Source organism: Genypterus blacodes, unplaced genomic scaffold (genome assembly GCF_046128005.1).
Source record: "Genypterus blacodes isolate CSIRO-AG114 ecotype Tasmania unplaced genomic scaffold, CSIRO-AGI_Gbla_v1 ptg000192l_1, whole genome shotgun sequence".
Lineage (NCBI taxonomy): Eukaryota > Metazoa > Chordata > Actinopteri > Ophidiiformes > Ophidiidae > Genypterus > Genypterus blacodes.
Window position 1 is genome coordinate 63170 of NW_027466992.1, and position 15742 is coordinate 78911.

The 15742-nt window shown below is 45.8% G+C and overlaps 4 non-coding genes across 4 annotated transcripts; all 4 read left to right on the top strand.

Annotated features, from left to right (window-relative positions):
• The first annotated feature begins 3169 nt into the window (after positions 1–3169).
• Positions 3170–3275, top strand: LOC143015247 (U6 spliceosomal RNA). Its single transcript, XR_012965404.1, has one exon. It is a non-coding gene; the product is annotated as a U6 spliceosomal RNA (small nuclear RNA).
• Positions 3276–6427: 3152 nt separating this feature from the next.
• Positions 6428–6533, top strand: LOC143015232 (U6 spliceosomal RNA). Its single transcript, XR_012965389.1, has one exon. It is a non-coding gene; the product is annotated as a U6 spliceosomal RNA (small nuclear RNA).
• Positions 6534–9688: 3155 nt separating this feature from the next.
• Positions 9689–9794, top strand: LOC143015233 (U6 spliceosomal RNA). Its single transcript, XR_012965390.1, has one exon. It is a non-coding gene; the product is annotated as a U6 spliceosomal RNA (small nuclear RNA).
• A 3153-nt stretch (positions 9795–12947) lies between these two features.
• On the top strand, positions 12948–13053 carry LOC143015234 (U6 spliceosomal RNA). Its single transcript, XR_012965391.1, has one exon. It is a non-coding gene; the product is annotated as a U6 spliceosomal RNA (small nuclear RNA).
• Positions 13054–15742: the final 2689 nt, after the last annotated feature.

The following is a 15742-nucleotide window of genomic DNA, read 5'->3' on the forward strand; positions in this document are numbered from 1 at the left end:
ACGTTTTTAGCTCAAAAGAAAAATTAATTCAATCATTCTTTGTTTACCTCCGGTTTGGTTCCTTGGTGAAACAGCGCCACCCCACTTGCATGATCACTATTCAGGCCGAGAGCGGTACTGCAGCTTTTCACATTCATACATAAAACAAGCACGTCACATACACAAACCATCACAAGTGCATCAAAAGTGAACCAGCTGAGGTTTAGGAGACACACCTGACACATTTCCCCCAAAACAGACGTTGGCAAACATACACAGCACTCACTTACATCCGGTTAGGTTCAACGGTCCAACAGCGCCGGTGAGCGGGCGCGGCCTTTTAATTGACTGAGCCAATGTCGCTCTACAAACGAGCTAAGCCAATCTCGCTCTCCCCAAACTACTTGGAACTGCCCGTCGACTTACCTGTTCAAGCAGACTTGCCCGTTCAACGTAAACTTGGGATTTAACTGTCACTTGGAACATCAACTATCCATCTTCCCCTTCCCCCCCCCCTCTGGATGACAATCTTCTCGGGGTCCTCTAGCGGGCGCGCCGCTGAACTGCAGGCCGTTTCGTCCCGACTTTCGAGCCGGGCCGTGAGAACTTTCTTCAGCTGGCCGTGTGAACTTTCTTCGGCTGGCTAGCGCCCGCCCCTCCACGTGGAATGTTTGTTATTGTTGTTGTCGCGAGCGCTCAGCTGGTGGTGGGGGAGCGCTCACCGGGGAGCGCATTATTATTATTTGAGCGACCGACCGACTGCTGTCAATTGTGACTTCTAATGAATTTTATTTCAATAATGTTGGTGCTGCTGTATTGGTTGGTTTAACAATGTGTTGTCCTAATAAAGACGACGTTTGACCAAGTGATTTCATATGGAAGAAAATATGACCCAATGCAGCCAGTTGGTGGAAAGCAAGATTATTATTATTATATTGTGACAACATTTTGGCCAAAATCCACAATGCAGAGTGCGCACACAATGAGGCTGGATAAATTATACAAATACAATAATACAATCAAATCCTCTGCAGAGTAGAGGTGGGGTGTAGATTCAGTATTTGTCATCCTGTTGGCACTGCTTTTGTGGTCTGTTGCAGCGGAGGGTGCGGAAAAACCAGATGAGCTGATGGTTAAAGAAAAGTACATGTTAAAGCATTTACTGTCCGACGGCTTACATCTACTCCCAATGGTTTCAATAACAATAACGGATTGTGTGGTTTGTCATCGTTTGCCGTTGATCATCGAGAAAACACCGAAAGCAAAATGTCTGATTGCAGCTTTCTGATTCCTTCTTCAAATGTCCTTGAAGTCTTTTATGGTGGCTTGTTACTTTTCATTCTTCTATATTTTAAAGCACTGCCTTCACGAGTTACTTTGGCAGTTCGTAGATTACGTTCGGCATCGTCCACTTCATCTGGATAGCACACGTCTTCATATAGTGCTCTTCTCTTTTCTGCTTCTCCATATTCTGTCTCAAGTTGCGCTATGGGACACCTGCAGCTTGTTATCTTTCTTCCCCCGTGCTTCTATGGTCGAGGAGCAGAGCAGACTGCATGACCCCCTCCACGCTGTACCTCCCCACCACGCAGAAACTTTATGTGAAAGATGTCATCTTGCAACCAGCGTCTCTACTGGTCATGCAGCGTCTGCCCAGTTTGTCCTGGTTCGCCTCAATCTACCCAACACATGTTTACGGCAGAGTGGACCAGACCAAAGCCACCACATCACACCCATCTTCAAGGAAGTCCTCAAGATTGGGTCCACCAGAAAATGATCGTGTCGTGGGTGATAATGATTAGAAAACAGTGAAACGAACTCAACATAGACAGGTTGATACGAAGCAACCCCCCCCATGAAATAAGATATATTTGTTTGTAACCGAGTCCTATAAATCAAATCAACCAGTTACAGAACTCCCTGTAAACGATTCAGGAGACAAAACAGAATAAAGCAATCGACTGCAGTCACACTGGAATCTGCGCACTTGTAAACATTGACGTTACTGGCATAAAACAGAAGGTTTCCCTGGACATTGTAGGGCTTGAAAAACACACTCACAACAACAATATTCTACATGCTCACAACTTCTATTGCAGCGGGCAACGGGTGGTTATAGTCTTTCAATTTACCCATTGTAACCACTGTCGTTCATTGTATTCTTCAATGAATAATCCCTTATCCTACCTGTATTTGTTCATTCCATTCTTCCGTAGCAACACACATCAAGTTTGGGAAGAACACAACTTTAGTCGTCTTTTCTTTGTTCTGGTTCACCACACTCGATCACTACTACGCCTAGCCGCCGGGGGAGTGGCATGGGGGTCCCCCTGAATATCGCGCCGAATGTGCATGCACTAACCCAGTAGGCGCTGCTTTGGCATCGTGAGAATTGTGTGAACAGCACGCTGTGTGTTTAGTGTGGACTTTCTGATTCGAGTAGGTCACTCCGTGGTAGTGCAGCGCCATCACCGCTAGATGGCACTCCAAGACCGATTTGCACGATGTGAGGGGAATCAACTCCACTTCTTTTGGCGTGTTGTACGTCCCGGAGTCATACTCAGCACTAACACACGTTAAGCTCAGCATAGAGTTAGAGTCAAAAGCAATCATCACACGATGGTTTAAATTACGTAGTAATGCAGAAATCCGCACTATTTTGTCTCCTACCATCGTAGCCGTCCAACCGTCGGTGCTGACGTCACGCATGGCTATTATAGATTTCCCGCAGTGCCCACACAGCGCGCGCGCGAGGTCAGACTGGACCGAGATTCTTAACATGTATGTATTGTAACTGTTAGGTCAGAGAAAATTCTATTCTAACCTCTATTCTATTCTAAAATCACTGTTGTGACTTGGTCGGTTTGGATGGCGTCATGATCGTTGTTTATTACGCTGTACAGACTGTTTCACATTACGTCACTCTGGATGGCATGCCTCATCATCGTTTACTGTAGAATCTGTTTTACGTCACTGTTAAGACATATGATGTACACATGATACAGCAATTGTGGCAAATCAGTGCCATGTGTTTTTGGGGGGTAAATCAGTGCCATATGTTTGGTATAGTTTGCAGGTTGAGTTAAAAACGTGTTCCCCAGCCCCGGCATGATCCAGACGTCTCTACCAGAACCTCGAGTGGACGATTATTGGTCCCAGTACATGTTGTGAAAGTTCTCTCTCCATCATTGTGATTCTTCGGAAGCACATATACTAAAATTGGAACGATACAGAGAAGATTAGCATGGCCCCTGCGCAAGGATGACACGCAAATTCGTGAAGCGTTCCACATTTTAACGTTTTTAGCTCAAAAGAAAAATTAATTCAATCATTCTTTGTTTACCTCCGGTTTGGTTCCTTGGTGAAACAGCGCCACCCCACTTGCATGATCACTATTCAGGCCGAGAGCGGTACTGCAGCTTTTCACATTCATACATAAAACAAGCACGTCACATACACAAACCATCACAAGTGCATCAAAAGTGAACCAGCTGAGGTTTAGGAGACACACCTGACACATTTCCCCCAAAACAGACGTTGGCAAACATACACAGCACTCACTTACATCCGGTTAGGTTCAACGGTCCAACAGCGCCGGTGAGCGGGCGCGGCCTTTTAATTGACTGAGCCAATGTCGCTCTACAAACGAGCTAAGCCAATCTCGCTCTCCCCAAACTACTTGGAACTGCCCGTCGACTTACCTGTTCAAGCAGACTTGCCCGTTCAACGTAAACTTGGGATTTAACTGTCACTTGGAACATCAACTATCCATCTTCCCCTTCCCCCCCCCCTCTGGATGACAATCTTCTCGGGGTCCTCTAGCGGGCGCGCCGCTGAACTGCAGGCCGTTTCGTCCCGACTTTCGAGCCGGGCCGTGAGAACTTTCTTCAGCTGGCCGTGTGAACTTTCTTCGGCTGGCTAGCGCCCGCCCCTCCACGTGGAATGTTTGTTATTGTTGTTGTCGCGAGCGCTCAGCTGGTGGTGGGGGAGCGCTCACCGGGGAGCGCATTATTATTATTTGAGCGACCGACCGACTGCTGTCAATTGTGACTTCTAATGAATTTTATTTCAATAATGTTGGTGCTGCTGTATTGGTTGGTTTAACAATGTGTTGTCCTAATAAAGACGACGTTTGACCAAGTGATTTCATATGGAAGAAAATATGACCCAATGCAGCCAGTTGGTGGAAAGCAAGATTATTATTATTATATTGTGACAACATTTTGGCCAAAATCCACAATGCAGAGTGCGCACACAATGAGGCTGGATAAATTATACAAATACAATAATACAATCAAATCCTCTGCAGAGTAGAGGTGGGGTGTAGATTCAGTATTTGTCATCCTGTTGGCACTGCTTTTGTGGTCTGTTGCAGCGGAGGGTGCGGAAAAACCAGATGAGCTGATGGTTAAAGAAAAGTACATGTTAAAGCATTTACTGTCCGACGGCTTACATCTACTCCCAATGGTTTCAATAACAATAACGGATTGTGTGGTTTGTCATCGTTTGCCGTTGATCATCGAGAAAACACCGAAAGCAAAATGTCTGATTGCAGCTTTCTGATTCCTTCTTCAAATGTCCTTGAAGTCTTTTATGGTGGCTTGTTACTTTTCATTCTTCTATATTTTAAAGCACTGCCTTCACGAGTTACTTTGGCAGTTCGTAGATTACGTTCGGCATCGTTCACTTCATCTGGATAGCACACGTCTTCATATAGTGCTCTTCTCTTTTCTGCTTCTCCATATTCTGTCTCAAGTTGCGCTATGGGACACCTGCAGCTTGATATCTTTCTTCCCCCGTGCTTCTGTGGTCGAGGAGCAGAGCAGACTGCATGACCCCCTCCACGCTGTACCTCCCCACCACGCAGAAACTTTATGTGAAAGATGTCATCTTGCAACCAGCGTCTCTACTGGTCATGCAGCGTCTGCCCAGTTTGTCCTGGTTCGCCTCAATCTACCCAACACATGTTTACGGCAGAGTGGACCAGACCAAAGCCACCACATCACACCCATCTTCAAGGAAGTCCTCAAGATTGGGTCCACCAGAAAATGATCGTGTCGTGGGTGATAATGATTAGAAAACAGTGAAACGAACTCAACATAGACAGGTTGATACGAAGCAACCCCCCCCATGAAATAAGATATATTTGTTTGTAACCGAGTCCTTTAAATCAAATCAACCAGTTACAGAACTCCCTGTAAACGATTCAGGAGACAAAACAGAATAAAGCAATCGACTGCAGTCACACTGGAATCTGCGCACTTGTAAACATTGACGTTACTGGCATAAAACAGAAGGTTTCCCTGGACATTGTAGGACTTGAAAAACACACTCACAACAACAATATTCTACATGCTCACAACTTCTATTGCAGCGGGCAACGGGTGGTTATAGTCTTTCAATTTACCCATTGTAACCACTGTCGTTCATTGTATTCTTCAATGAATAATCCCTTATCCTACCTGTATTTGTTCATTCCATTCTTCCGTAGCAACACACATCAAGTTTGGGAAGAACACAACTTTAGTCGTCTTTTCTTTGTTCTGGTTCACCACACTCGATCACTACTACGCCTAGCCGCCGGGGGAGTGGCATGGGGGTCCCCCTGAATATCGCGCCGAATGTGCATGCACTAACCCAGTAGGCGCTGCTTTGGCATCGTGAGAATTGTGTGAACAGCACGCTGTGTGTTTAGTGTGGACTTTCTGATTCGAGTAGGTCACTCCGTGGTAGTGCAGCGCCATCACCGCTAGATGGCACTCCAAGACCGATTTGCACGATGTGAGGGGAATCAACTCCACTTCTTTTGGCGTGTTGTACGTCCCGGAGTCATACTCAGCACTAACACACGTTAAGCTCAGCATAGAGTTAGAGCCAAAAGCAATCATCACACGATGGTTTAAATTACGTAGTAATGCAGAAATCCGCACTATTTTGTCTCCTACCATCGTAGCCGTCCAACCGTCGGTGCTGACGTCACGCATGGCTATTATAGATTTCCCGCAGTGCCCACACAGCGCGCGCGCGAGGTCAGACTGGACCGAGATTCTTAACATGTTTGTATTGTAACTGTTAGGTCAGAGAAAATTCTATTCTAAAATCACTGTTGTGACTTGGTCGGTTTGGATGGCGTCATGATCGTTGTTTATTACGCTGTACAGACTGTTTCACATTACGTCACTCTGGATGGCATGCCTCATCATCGTTTACTGTAGAATCTGTTTTACGTCACTGTTAAGACATATGATGTACACATGATACAGCAATTGTGGCAAATCAGTGCCATGTGTTTTTGGGGGGTAAATCAGTGCCATATGTTTGGTATAGTTTGCAGGTTGAGTTAAAAACGTGTTCCCCAGCCCCGGCATGATCCAGACGTCTCTACCAGAACCTCGAGTGGACGATTATTGGTCCCAGTACATGTTGTGAAAGTTCTCTCTCCATCATTGTGTTTCTTCGGAAGCACATATACTAAAATTGGAACGATACAGAGAAGATTAGCATGGCCCCTGCGCAAGGATGACACGCAAATTCGTGAAGCGTTCCACATTTTAACGTTTTTAGCTCAAAAGAAAAATTAATTCAATCATTCTTTGTTTACCTCCGGTTTGGTTCCTTGGTGAAACAGCGCCACCCCACTTGCATGATCACTATTCAGGCCGAGAGCGGTACTGCAGCTTTTCACATTCATACATAAAACAAGCACGTCACATACACAAACCATCACAAGTGCATCAAAAGTGAACCAGCTGAGGTTTAGGAGACACACCTGACACATTTCCCCCAAAACAGACGTTGGCAAACATACACAGCACTCACTTACATCCGGTTAGGTTCAACGGTCCAACAGCGCCGGTGAGCGGGCGTGGCCTTTTAATTGACTGAGCCAATGTCGCTCTACAAACGAGCTAAGCCAATCTCGCTCTCCCCAAACTACTTGGAACTGCCCGTCGACTTACCTGTTCAAGCAGACTTGCCCGTTCAACGTAAACTTGGGATTTAACTGTCACTTGGAACATCAACTATCCATCTTCCCCTCCCCCCCCCTCTGGATGACAATCTTCTCGGGGTCCTCTAGCGGGCGCGCCGCTGAACTGCAGGCCGTTTCGTCCCGACTTTCGAGCCGGGCCGTGAGAACTTTCTTCAGCTGGCCGTGTGAACTTTCTTCGGCTGGCTAGCGCCCGCCCCTCCACGTGGAATGTTTGTTATTGTTGTTGTCGCGAGCGCTCAGCTGGTGGTGGGGGAGCGCTCACCGGGGAGCGCATTATTATTATTTGAGCGAGCGACCGACTGTTGTCAATTGTGACTTCTAATGAATTTTATTTCAATAATGTTAGTGCTGCTGTATTGGTTGGTTTAACAATGTGTTGTCCTAATAAAGACGACGTTTGACCAAGTGATTTCATATGGAAGAAAATATGACCCAATGCAGCCAGTTTGGTGGAAAGCAAGATTATTATTATTATATTGTGACAACATTTTGGCCAAAATCCACAATGCAGAGTGCGCACACAATGAGGCTGGATAAATTATACAAATACAATAATACAATCAAATCCTCTGCAGAGTAGAGGTGGGGTGTAGATTCAGTATTTGTCATCCTGTTGGCACTGCTTTTGTGGTCTGTTGCAGCGGAGGGTGCGGAAAAACCAGATGAGCTGATGGTTAAAGAAGAGTACATGTTAAAGCATTTACTGTCCGACGGCTTACATCTACTCCCAATGGTTTCAATAACAATAACGGATTGTGTGGTTTGTCATCGTTTGCCGTTGATCATCGAGAAAACACCGAAAGCAAAATGTCTGATTGCAGCTTTCTGATTCCTTCTTCAAATGTCCTTGAAGTCTTTTATGGTGGCTTGTTACTTTTCATTCTTCTATATTTTAAAGCACTGCCTTCACGAGTTACTTTGGCAGTTCGTAGATTACGTTCGGCATCGTTCACTTCATCTGGATAGCACACGTCTTCATATAGTGCTCTTCTCTTTTCTGCTTCTCCATATTCTGTCTCAAGTTGCGCTATGGGACACCTGCAGCTTGATATCTTTCTTCCCCCGTGCTTCTGTGGTCGAGGAGCAGAGCAGACTGCATGACCCCCTCCACGCTGTACCTCCCCACCACGCAGAAACTTTATGTGAAAGATGTCATCTTGCAACCAGCGTCTCTACTGGTCATGCAGCGTCTGCCCAGTTTGTCCTGGTTCGCCTCAATCTACCCAACACATGTTTACGGCAGAGTGGACCAGACCAAAGCCACCACATCACACCCATCTTCAAGGAAGTCCTCAAGATTGGGTCCACCAGAAAATGATCGTGTCGTGTGTGATAATGATTAGAAAACAGTGAAACGAACTCAACATAGACAGGTTGATACGAAGCAACCCCCCCCCCCCATGAAATAAGATATATTTGTTTGTAACCGAGTCCTATAAATCAAATCAACCAGTTACAGAACTCCCTGTAAACGATTCAGGAGACAAAACAGAATAAAGCAATCGACTGCAGTCACACTGGAATCTGCGCACTTGTAAACATTGACGTTACTGGCATAAAACAGAAGGTTTCCCTGGACATTGTAGGGCTTGAAAAACACACTCACAACAACAATATTCTACATGCTCACAACTTCTATTGCAGCGGGCAACGGGTGGTTATAGTCTTTCAATTTACCCATTGTAACCACTGTCGTTCATTGTATTCTTCAATGAATAATCCCTTATCCTACCTGTATTTGTTCATTCCATTCTTCCGTAGCAACACACATCAAGTTTGGGAAGAACACAACTTTAGTCGTCTTTTCTTTGTTCTGGTTCACCACACTCGATCACTACTACGCCTAGCCGCCGGGGGAGTGGCATGGGGGTCCCCCTGAATATCGCGCCGAATGTGCATGCACTAACCCAGTAGGCGCTGCTTTGGCATCGTGAGAATTGTGTGAACAGCACGCTGTGTGTTTAGTGTGGACTTTCTGATTCGAGTAGGTCACTCCGTGGTAGTGCAGCGCCATCACCGCTAGATGGCACTCCAAGACCGATTTGCACGATGTGAGGGGAATCAACTCCACTTCTTTTGGCGTGTTGTACGTCCCGGAGTCATACTCAGCACTAACACACGTTAAGCTCAGCATAGAGTTAGAGCCAAAAGCAATCATCACACGATGGTTTAAATTACGTAGTAATGCAGAAATCCGCACTATTTTGTCTCCTACCATCGTAGCCGTCCAACCGTCGGTGCTGACGTCACGCATGGCTATTATAGATTTCCCGCAGTGCCCACACAGCGCGCGCGCGAGGTCAGACTGGACCGAGATTCTTAACATGTTTGTATTGTAACTGTTAGGTCAGAGAAAATTCTATTCTAAAATCACTGTTGTGACTTGGTCGGTTTGGATGGCGTCATGATCGTTGTTTATTACGCTGTACAGACTGTTTCACATTACGTCACTCTGGATGGCATGCCTCATCATCGTTTACTGTAGAATCTGTTTTACGTCACTGTTAAGACATATGATGTACACATGATACAGCAATTGTGGCAAATCAGTGCCATGTGTTTTTGGGGGGTAAATCAGTGCCATATGTTTGGTATAGTTTGCAGGTTGAGTTAAAAACGTGTTCCCCAGCCCCGGCATGATCCAGACGTCTCTACCAGAACCTCGAGTGGACGATTATTGGTCCCAGTACATGTTGTGAAAGTTCTCTCTCCATCATTGTGTTTCTTCGGAAGCACATATACTAAAATTGGAACGATACAGAGAAGATTAGCATGGCCCCTGCGCAAGGATGACACGCAAATTCGTGAAGCGTTCCACATTTTAACGTTTTTAGCTCAAAAGAAAAATTAATTCAATCATTCTTTGTTTACCTCCGGTTTGGTTCCTTGGTGAAACAGCGCCACCCCACTTGCATGATCACTATTCAGGCCGAGAGCGGTACTGCAGCTTTTCACATTCATACATAAAACAAGCACGTCACATACACAAACCATCACAAGTGCATCAAAAGTGAACCAGCTGAGGTTTAGGAGACACACCTGACACATTTCCCCCAAAACAGACGTTGGCAAACATACACAGCACTCACTTACATCCGGTTAGGTTCAACGGTCCAACAGCGCCGGTGAGCGGGCGTGGCCTTTTAATTGACTGAGCCAATGTCGCTCTACAAACGAGCTAAGCCAATCTCGCTCTCCCCAAACTACTTGGAACTGCCCGTCGACTTACCTGTTCAAGCAGACTTGCCCGTTCAACGTAAACTTGGGATTTAACTGTCACTTGGAACATCAACTATCCATCTTCCCCTCCCCCCCCCTCTGGATGACAATCTTCTCGGGGTCCTCTAGTGGGCGCGCCGCTGAACTGCAGGCCGTTTCGTCCCGACTTTCGAGCCGGGCCGTGAGAACTTTCTTCAGCTGGCCGTGTGAACTTTCTTCGGCTGGCTAGCGCCCGCCCCTCCACGTGGAATGTTTGTTATTGTTGTTGTCGCGAGCGCTCAGCTGGTGGTGGGGGAGCGCTCACCGGGGAGCGCATTATTATTATTTGAGCGAGCGACCGACTGTTGTCAATTGTGACTTCTAATGAATTTTATTTCAATAATGTTAGTGCTGCTGTATTGGTTGGTTTAACAATGTGTTGTCCTAATAAAGACGACGTTTGACCAAGTGATTTCATATGGAAGAAAATATGACCCAATGCAGCCAGTTTGGTGGAAAGCAAGATTATTATTATTATATTGTGACAACATTTTGGCCAAAATCCACAATGCAGAGTGCGCACACAATGAGGCTGGATAAATTATACAAATACAATAATACAATCAAATCCTCTGCAGAGTAGAGGTGGGGTGTAGATTCAGTATTTGTCATCCTGTTGGCACTGCTTTTGTGGTCTGTTGCAGCGGAGGGTGCGGAAAAACCAGATGAGCTGATGGTTAAAGAAGAGTACATGTTAAAGCATTTACTGTCCGACGGCTTACATCTACTCCCAATGGTTTCAATAACAATAACGGATTGTGTGGTTTGTCATCGTTTGCCGTTGATCATCGAGAAAACACCGAAAGCAAAATGTCTGATTGCAGCTTTCTGATTCCTTCTTCAAATGTCCTTGAAGTGTTTTATGGTGGCTTGTTACTTTTCATTCTTCTATATTTTAAAGCACTGCCTTCACGAGTTACTTTGGCAGTTCGTAGATTACGTTCGGCATCGTTCACTTCATCTGGATAGCACACGTCTTCATATAGTGCTCTTCTCTTTTCTGCTTCTCCATATTCTGTCTCAAGTTGCGCTATGGGACACCTGCAGCTTGATATCTTTCTTCCCCCGTGCTTCTGTGGTCGAGGAGCAGAGCAGACTGCATGACCCCCTCCACGCTGTACCTCCCCACCACGCAGAAACTTTATGTGAAAGATGTCATCTTGCAACCAGCGTCTCTACTGGTCATGCAGCGTCTGCCCAGTTTGTCCTGGTTCGCCTCAATCTACCCAACACATGTTTACGGCAGAGTGGACCAGACCAAAGCCACCACATCACACCCATCTTCAAGGAAGTCCTCAAGATTGGGTCCACCAGAAAATGATCGTGTCGTGTGTGATAATGATTAGAAAACAGTGAAACGAACTCAACATAGACAGGTTGATACGAAGCAACCCCCCCCCCCATGAAATAAGATATATTTGTTTGTAACCGAGTCCTATAAATCAAATCAACCAGTTACAGAACTCCCTGTAAACGATTCAGGAGACAAAACAGAATAAAGCAATCGACTGCAGTCACACTGGAATCTGCGCACTTGTAAACATTGACGTTACTGGCATAAAACAGAAGGTTTCCCTGGACATTGTAGGGCTTGAAAAACACACTCACAACAACAATATTCTACATGCTCACAACTTCTATTGCAGCGGGCAACGGGTGGTTATAGTCTTTCAATTTACCCATTGTAACCACTGTCGTTCATTGTATTCTTCAATGAATAATCCCTTATCCTACCTGTATTTGTTCATTCCATTCTTCCGTAGCAACACACATCAAGTTTGGGAAGAACACAACTTTAGTCGTCTTTTCTTTGTTCTGGTTCACCACACTCGATCACTACTACGCCTAGCCGCCGGGGGAGTGGCATGGGGGTCCCCCTGAATATCGCGCCGAATGTGCATGCACTAACCCAGTAGGCGCTGCTTTGGCATCGTGAGAATTGTGTGAACAGCACGCTGTGTGTTTAGTGTGGACTTTCTGATTCGAGTAGGTCACTCCGTGGTAGTGCAGCGCCATCACCGCTAGATGGCACTCCAAGACCGATTTGCACGATGTGAGGGGAATCAACTCCACTTCTTTTGGCGTGTTGTACGTCCCGGAGTCATACTCAGCACTAACACACGTTAAGCTCAGCATAGAGTTAGAGCCAAAAGCAATCATCACACGATGGTTTAAATTACGTAGTAATGCAGAAATCCGCACTATTTTGTCTCCTACCATCGTAGCCGTCCAACCGTCGGTGCTGACGTCACGCATGGCTATTATAGATTTCCCGCAGTGCCCACACAGCGCGCGCGCGAGGTCAGACTGGACCGAGATTCTTAACATGTTTGTATTGTAACTGTTAGGTCAGAGAAAATTCTATTCTAAAATCACTGTTGTGACTTGGTCGGTTTGGATGGCGTCATGATCGTTGTTTATTACGCTGTACAGACTGTTTCACATTACGTCACTCTGGATGGCATGCCTCATCATCGTTTACTGTAGAATCTGTTTTACGTCACTGTTAAGACATATGATGTACACATGATACAGCAATTGTGGCAAATCAGTGCCATGTGTTTTTGGGGGGTAAATCAGTGCCATATGTTTGGTATAGTTTGCAGGTTGAGTTAAAACGTGTTCCCCAGCCCCGGCATGATCCAGACGTCTCTACCAGAACCTCGAGTGGACGATTATTGGTCCCAGTACATGTTGTGAAAGTTCTCTCTCCATCATTGTGTTTCTTCGGAAGCACATATACTAAAATTGGAACGATACAGAGAAGATTAGCATGGCCCCTGCGCAAGGATGACACGCAAATTCGTGAAGCGTTCCACATTTTAACGTTTTTAGCTCAAAAGAAAAATTAATTCAATCATTCTTTGTTTACCTCCGGTTTGGTTCCTTGGTGAAACAGCGCCACCCCACTTGCATGATCACTATTCAGGCCGAGAGCGGTACTGCAGCTTTTCACATTCATACATAAAACAAGCACGTCACATACACAAACCATCACAAGTGCATCAAAAGTGAACCAGCTGAGGTTTAGGAGACACACCTGACACATTTCCCCCAAAACAGACGTTGGCAAACATACACAGCACTCACTTACATCCGGTTAGGTTCAACGGTCCAACAGCGCCGGTGAGCGGGCGCGGCCTTTTAATTGACTGAGCCAATGTCGCTCTACAAACGAGCTAAGCCAATCTCGCTCTCCCCAAACTACTTGGAACTGCCCGTCGACTTACCTGTTCAAGCAGACTTGCCCGTTCAACGTAAACTTGGGATTTAACTGTCACTTGGAACATCAACTATCCATCTTCCCCTCCCCCCCCCTCTGGATGACAATCTTCTCGGGGTCCTCTAGCGGGCGCGCCGCTGAACTGCAGGCCGTTTCGTCCCGACTTTCGAGCCGGGCCGTGAGAACTTTCTTCAGCTGGCCGTGTGAACTTTCTTCGGCTGGCTAGCGCCCGCCCCTCCACGTGGAATGTTTGTTATTGTTGTTGTCGCGAGCGCTCAGCTGGTGGTGGGGGAGCGCTCACCGGGGAGCGCATTATTATTATTTGAGCGAGCGACCGACTGTTGTCAATTGTGACTTCTAATGAATTTTATTTCAATAATGTTAGTGCTGCTGTATTGGTTGGTTTAACAATGTGTTGTCCTAATAAAGACGACGTTTGACCAAGTGATTTCATATGGAAGAAAATATGACCCAATGCAGCCAGTTTGGTGGAAAGCAAGATTATTATTATTATATTGTGACAACATTTTGGCCAAAATCCACAATGCAGAGTGCGCACACAATGAGGCTGGATAAATTATACAAATACAATAATACAATCAAATCCTCTGCAGAGTAGAGGTGGGGTGTAGATTCAGTATTTGTCATCCTGTTGGCACTGCTTTTGTGGTCTGTTGCAGCGGAGGGTGCGGAAAAACCAGATGAGCTGATGGTTAAAGAAAAGTACATGTTAAAGCATTTACTGTCCGACGGCTTACATCTACTCCCAATGGTTTCAATAACAATAACGGATTGTGTGGTTTGTCATCGTTTGCCGTTGATCATCGAGAAAACACCGAAAGCAAAATGTCTGATTGCAGCTTTCTGATTCCTTCTTCAAATGTCCTTGAAGTCTTTTATGGTGGCTTGTTACTTTTCATTCTTCTATATTTTAAAGCACTGCCTTCACGAGTTACTTTGGCAGTTCGTAGATTACGTTCGGCTTCGTCCACTTCATTTGGATAGCACACGTCTTCATATAGTGCTCTTCTCTTTTCTGCTTCTCCATATTCTGTCTCAAGTTGCGCTATGGGACACCTGCAGCTTGTTATCTTTCTTCCCTCGTGCTTCTATGGTCGAGGAGCAGAGCAGACTGCATGACCCCCTCCACGCTGTACCTCCCCACCACGCAGAAACTTTATGTGAAAGATGTCATCTTGCAACCAGCGTCTCTACTGGTCCTGCAGCGTCTGCCCAGTTTGTCCTGGTTCGCCTCAATCTACCCAAAACATGTTTACGGCAGAGTGGACCAGACCAAAGCCACCACATCACACCCATCTTCAAGGAAGTCCTCAAGATTGGGTCCACCAGAAAATGATCGTGTCGTGGGTGATAATGATTAGAAAACAGTGAAACGAACTCAACATAGACAGGTTGATACGAAGCAACCCCCCCCATGAAATAAGATATATTTGTTTGTAACCGAGTCCTATAAATCAAATCAACCAGTTACAGAACTCCCTGTAAACGATTCAGGAGACAAAACAGAATAAAGCAATCGACTGCAGTCACACTGGAATCTGCGCACTTGTAAACATTGACGTTACTGGCATAAAACAGAAGGTTTCCCTGGACATTGTAGGACTTGAAAAACACACTCACAACAACAATATTCTACATGCTCACAACTTCTATTGCAGCGGGCAACGGGTGGTAATAGTCTTTCAATTTACCCATTGTAACCACTGTCGTTCATTGTATTCTTCAATGAATAATCCCTTATCCTACCTGTATTTGTTCATTCCATTCTTCCGTAGCAACACACATCAAGTTTGGGAAGAACACAACTTTAGTCGTCTTTTCTTTGTTCTGGTTCACCACACTCGATCACTACTACGCCTAGCCGCCGGGGGAGTGGCATGGGGGTCCCCCTGAATATCGCGCCGAATGTGCATGCACTAACCCAGTAGGCGCTGCTTTGGCATCGTGAGAATTGTGTGAACAGCACGCTGTGTGTTTAGTGTGGACTTTCTGATTCGAGTAGGTCACTCCGTGGTAGTGCAGCGCCATCACCGCTAGATGGCACTCCAAGACCGATTTGCACGATGTGAGGGGAATCAACTCCACTTCTTTTGGCGTGTTGTACGTCCCGGAGTCATACTCAGCACTAACACACGTTAAGCTCAGCATAGAGTTAGAGTCAAAAGCAATCATCACACGATGGTTTAAATTACGTAGTAATGCAGAAATCCGCACTATTTTGTCTCCTACCATCGTAGCCGTCCAACCGTCGGTGCTGACGTCACGCATGG